The sequence below is a fragment of the Oratosquilla oratoria genome, chromosome 7 (genome assembly GCF_046742065.1).
Source record: "Oratosquilla oratoria isolate Oo_2021 chromosome 7, ASM4674206v1, whole genome shotgun sequence".
Classification (NCBI taxonomy): domain Eukaryota; kingdom Metazoa; phylum Arthropoda; class Malacostraca; order Stomatopoda; family Squillidae; genus Oratosquilla; species Oratosquilla oratoria.
Window position 1 is genome coordinate 65,051,908 of NC_134783.1, and position 6,374 is coordinate 65,058,281.

Genomic DNA, 6,374 nt, shown 5'->3' on the forward strand with positions numbered 1-6,374 from the left:
TCACCCACGTACGTTTTTACTTATTTAATATCCTGACAACGATCCCTTATGGTTTCATTCACCCTACCTCCATCATTGTTTTGTCCTACCCCTTGGATTCTCTCCTAGCATCGCAGATTTGTACATTTTAAAGGTATTTATTTCAATGCAAAATCCTTAGGAAGATATTTGGTTCAGTGTATGATGTAGATGAACAAGCATGGAGACGGCGACACAACCATGAACTGAGAGAGTTGGTAGATCAAGGAAGTATCGTAAATACAATAAAGATAAGACGAATGCAACGGGCTGGTCATGTCGCCCGAATGGAAATGGACAGAATTCCAAGAAAGGTCATGATGGAAAGAATTATCGGTGGAAGAAGATCAGTAGGAAGACCCAGAAGATAGATGGATAACATCAAAAACTACCTAAGAAGTGCTGGGATGGAGAATACGGAAGACTGGATAAGTAGTTCGCAAAACCGACTTTAATGGAGGCAGATAGTATCGGCGGTGAGGGGTCAGCAAGCGGCCCAAGAACCAACAGAGTAAGAGAGTATTTATTTCATTGCATTCCCTGTGTTACGGTGGGGGGACAATTCTGCCACCGTGATTCCCATGCAATTCGTAAAATGTGACAAGCTGGGACGGAGTGGTAGGACTAGGGATCTTGCTCTCTGTATGTTCATCCTATGAGAAGTTAGGCATGAGAGGGCCTGGGAGAACTCCAATCTAAACCCTATAAACTGGGTCATTAGGTGAGCGTGGCTGTGGTACAGTTGAGAGTAAAAGGGAAGAGATTGACAGTATGTTTGTGAGAGAGAAGATGGATGTGTTAGTGCTATAAATTAATTTGAAATGAAAGGGTGATTTTGAGTTTGGGAGTGTTGTGGAGAGTGTCAGGTATGAGGGGACAAGAGAAGGAAAGAGTGGGCCTTCTGGAAAGGGAGGGAAATGTCTTAAAGGTGTGGATGAAGATGAAACTAGGATGGGGGATGTGGGCTCTCGTAAGCGCATATAGAGATGGTAATGAGAAGAGTGAGAGGAAGGGGAGGCTTTTTGGATAGATTTAGATCAGTGTTTAGATTTTTGAGAGTAACGTCAATGAAGTAGTGTTGGGGGATCTTAATGCTAGAGTAGATGAACCAATAGATGGAATATTAGGAAAGTTTGTGGTGCCAGATAAAAATCTTGGCGGAGAGACGGTGTTGGATATGTGTTTAGAAAGAAAGAGTAAACAATGTTTAAGAAGAATCAAACATAAGTGTACATGGGAAAGATTAGTGGAAGGAATGGTGGTTGATATGCCGTCAATGGTCTATATAGTGGTATCAAAAGGAAGGGGAGAAGTAAAAGTAAAATATAAAGAGAAGTAAAATAAAAAGAGAAGCAAAACGTAAAATGAAGGAGCCAAAGAAGATAGCAAACGTGAAATAGGATAGGTGAACGGTGGGGAATTAAAAAAAAATAGATAAAAAGATCTTATGGAGGTGAGTAGAGTGATAGGGTGAGCCAGGTATAGAGAAAGGGTAAAAGGTGGATATGGACAGATATGAATAGAAGTTAAGGTGGTAAGGGGAAGATAGGTACTGCAGATACATGGCATAAGAGAAAATCTTTTAGGAGCCGCCAAGAGTTTTTACGAGAATAGTAGAGCCTGTGTTAGGATTAGAAATGGAGAGAGTGAGTGGTTTGAGGTAAAGGTGGGACTTCGTCAGGGATGTGTTATGTCGCCCTGGCTGTTCAACTTATACATGGGTAGGGTGGTGCGAGAGGTAAATGCAAGGGTACTGGGTCAGGGATTGGAGATGGTTAAAGAAAATGGAGATAAGTGGGAGACAAGCCAGCTGTTGTTTGCAGACGACACTGCGCTTGTTCCAGGATCAGAGGAGGGATTGAGAAAGTTAGTGATAGAATTTGGTAAGGTGTGCGAAAGAAGAAAGCTAAAGATAAATGTAGGTAAAGGTAAGGTGATGAAATGTACAAGGGGAGAAAGTGGCAGCAGACTGGAAGTGAGAATTAAGGGAGAGAGACTGGAGAATGTGGATGCTTTTAGGTACTTGGGTGCGAATGTGGCGGGAAAGGGATAAATGGAGGTGGAGGTAAAATGTAGATTGAGAGAAGCAAGTAAATGCTTTAGGGGATTAAAAAGTGTAATGAGAAATAGGCATTTGGGAATGGATGCTAAGATTTTACCTCCGTCTCTCCGTAAATACTGCTATATAATTCTGTTTACTGTTCTCTTCTATGGTTTTGTAATTCTTCTTTCAGTTTCAACTTTTTACCATCACTGTCTTAAGTATGTCTTTCAGCATATCATTCTGTTGGAAGTAAGTAATGTTTTTTCTATGGGGCGAATTAAACAGAGGTGAATTTTTTCTTCTTTTCTTTTCCCAAATAATATTACACTTGGCTTGTCAATTTACACCAAGGGACCCCCTACTGGGATACTCAATCCACTCACTAAGCCACCTCTGCACCCGCGTCACGACTTTATTATTCCAATGATCTTTTCCTGTTATAACTAAGTGCCTCCCCTAAGGCCATGACTTTTCTCCCGTGTACCAATAAGTCTTTCTCCTCCTCCATCCTTTCTCCAATCAGAAAGACTGTTGCAACGTCTTAAGCAATACTACTTACACAAGCAATATCGATAAGCATGCATGAATGGCTTAATTTACACATTCTCACTTCAGCATTAAAATCTGGTCCCTAGCTGTTATTTATAAACTTTAGAGGAAGAGCGAGATAATGCAACTTCTTCGCGGCTATTATGACCAAACATCCTACTCATAAAAACGAGAGTCTCGCTATCTACCCCTCTATCTACCTTATGCATGAGGTGGAATGGGTGGAGGATGGAGATGAGGGAGTATGTTTGAAAAATAAATTGATGCAGCACAAAGAGATTTCTCCCCGTCTTCTCCTTTTCTGCATGAGGGGACGGAGAAAGGGGTCACCGATTTAATGAAGCGGCGTTGCTGTGGATGTGCTGTGTCTTGTGGCACTGCTTCTAACCCAGGGCAGTGGACAGGATGTAGGGATGACCCGTCATCCAGGAGGTGCCAAGATAAGAGGGAGGGAAGGGGGTGGAGAGGAGTGGAGTATGATAGGGATGGAATGGGTGGGAGTGGTTTTGATGCCTTTGTTTTTTTAACTACCTCCCTTATAAGGGGGAAAAAGCCTTTGGTATATGTATATATGTATTACTATTACTATCATTATCATCCTTATCATTATTATCATCACTATTACTATTGTCAGTATTGATATAACCATTATCATTACCTCTAGTATCACTTATGATCATCACTAAACTAGGACCAGCCACCACTCCTCCCTCCACCCGCCTAATAATGTAACTGCACTGTTTTCTCCTCCTCACTCACTCCCCCTCCTCACCTCCATCCTTTGTTGTGAACGATGCCACTCCCCCTCCCTGTTCCCACTCCTCATCCCACCTCCTTGACTCTCCCTTCCTCTTCTCCTTTCCCTCCCCCATTTTTCATACATTTATACTCCTTAAACCCTCAGACTTCTCAGATGTTTTACCCACTTGCATTGCCTTACTCTGATCCCATCCAGCGATTCTGCTCAGCTAAGAGATCTCCTCATATTTCGTAAAAATAATAACAATGAAGAGATAGATATAGAATAAGATGAATTATTAATAACAAATTAGATATAGATTAACACTGCAAATGATTTCGTACAGTTTGAAAGATCATGTTGTGGCCAACAAGAGACGGTTGTACTCTGTACACGGGCACTCCGTCGGCTCTCGTGAACTTCCTAGTCCAACTTTTCCTGCGGGGAATTACCGTCTCCGCTTTCACTGTGTCCTCTGTTAATCCTCTCGTCATAAGTTTGTGGGTAAAGCATCTGAGGAGTCTGAGGGTTTAAGGAGTATAAATGTATGAAAATGGGGAAAGGAAAGGAGAAGAGGAAGGGAGAGTCAAGGAGGTGGGATGAGGAGTGGGAACAGGGAGGGGGAGTGGCATCGTTCACAACAAAGGATGGAGGTGAGGAGGCGGGGTGAGTGAGGTGGAGGAAAGAGTGCAGTTACATTATTAGGCGGGTGGAGGGAGGAGTGGTGGCTGGTCCTAGTTTAGTGATGATCATAAGTAATACTAGAGGTAATGATAATGGTAATATCAATACTGATAATAGTAATAGTGATGATAAGAATGATAAGGATGATAAGGATACTAATAGTAATACATATATACATATACCAAAGGCTTTTTCCCCCTTATAAGGGAGGTAGTTAAAAAAACAAAGGCATCAAAACCACTCCCACCCATTCCATCCCTATCATACTCCACTCCCGTCCACCCCCTTCCCTCCCTCTTATCTTGACACCTCCTGGATGACGGGTCATCCCTGCATCCTGTCCACTGCCCTGGGTTAGAAGCAATGCCACAAGACACAGCACATCCACAGCAACGCCGCCTCATTAAATCGGCGACCCCTTTTTCCGTCCCCTCATGCAGAAAAGGAGAAGACGGGGAGAAATCTCTTTGTGCTGCGTCAATTTATTCTCCACACATACTCCCTAAACCTCCATCCTCCACCCATTCCATCTCATGCATCCGGTAGATAGAGGGGTAGATAGCGAGACTCTCGTTTTTATGAGTAGGATGTTTGGTCATAACAGCCGCGAGAAAGTTCCATAATCTCGCTAGGGACCAGATTTTAATGCTGATGTGAGAATATGTAAATTAAGCCATTCATGCATGCTTATTGATATTGCTTGTGTAAGTAGTATTGCTTAAGACGTTGCAACAGTCTTTCTGATTGGAGAAAGGGTGGAGGAGGAGAAAGACTTATTGGTACACGGGAGAAAAGTCATGGCCTAAGGGGAGGCACTTAGTTATAACAGGAAAAGATCATTGGAATAATAAAGTCGTGACGCGGGTGCAGAGGTGGCTTAGTGAGTGGATTGAGTATCCCAGTGGGGAGTCCCTTGGTGTAAATTGACAAGCCAAGTGTAATATTATTTGGGAAGAAAAGAAGAAAAATTTTACCTCCGTTTAATTCGCCCCATAGAAAAAACATTACTTACTTCCAACAGAATGATATGCTGAAAGACATACTTACTTAAGACAGTGATGGTAAGAAGGTGAAAGTGAAAGAAGAAATACAAAACCATAGAAGAGAACAGTAAACAGAATTATAAACCAGTAATTACGGAGAGACGGAGGTAAAATCTTAGCCTCCACGCCCAAAAGTCTATTTCCCATTACACTTTTTAATCCCCTATGGCATTTACTTGCTTCTCTCAATCTACATTCTACCTCCACGTCCACTCCTCCCTTTCCCACCACATTGGCACCCAAGTACCTAAAACTATTCACTTCCTCCAGTCTCTCTCCCTTAATACTCACTTCCAGTCTGCAGCCACTTTCTCCCCTTGTACATCTCATCACCTTGCTTTTACCCATATTGATCTTCAACTTTCTTCTTTCACACACCTTGCCAAATCCTATCACTAACTTTCTCAATCCCTCCTATAATCCTACTACAAGCGTAGTGTCGCCCGCAAACAACAGCTGGCTTGTCTCCCACTTATCTACATTTTTTTTAACAATCTCCAATTCCTGACCCAGTACTCTTGCATTTACCTCTCACACCACCCCATCCATGTATAAGTTGAACAGCCAAGGCGACATAACACATCCCTGATGAAGTCCCACCTTTACCTCAAACCACTCACTCTCTCCATTTCTAATCCTAACACAGGCTCTACTATTCTCGTAAAAACTCTTGACAGCTCCTAAAACCTTTTCTCTTATGCCCTATATCTGCAATACCCATCTTCCCCTTACCACTTTAACTTCCATTCACATCTGCCCATATCCACCTTATACCTTTTCCTCTATACCTGGCTCACCCTATCAATCTACTCACTTCCATAAGATCTTTTCATATATTCTTTTTAATTCCCCATCATTCTCCTATCCTATTTTACGTTTGGTATCTTCTTTGGGTCCTTCATTTTACGTTTTGCTTCTCTTTTTATTTTTGTATACCAACAACTTTCTCCCCTTCCTTTTGATACCACTATATAGACCACTGACGCCCTATCAACCACCATTCTTTCCACTAACCTTTCCCATGTACACTTATGTTTGATTCTTCTTAAACATTGTTTACTATTCCTCTCTAAATGCATATCCAACACCGTCTCTACGTCCAAGATTTTTATCTGGCAAACTTTCCTAATACTCCATCTATTGGTTCATCTACTCTAACATTAAGATCCCCCAACACTATTTCAAGATCCATACTCCTACCACTCCGTCCCAGCTTGTCGCATTTTACGAATTGCATGGGAATCATGGTGGCAGAATTCTCCCCCCGCTGTAACATAGGGAATGCATTGAAATAAAC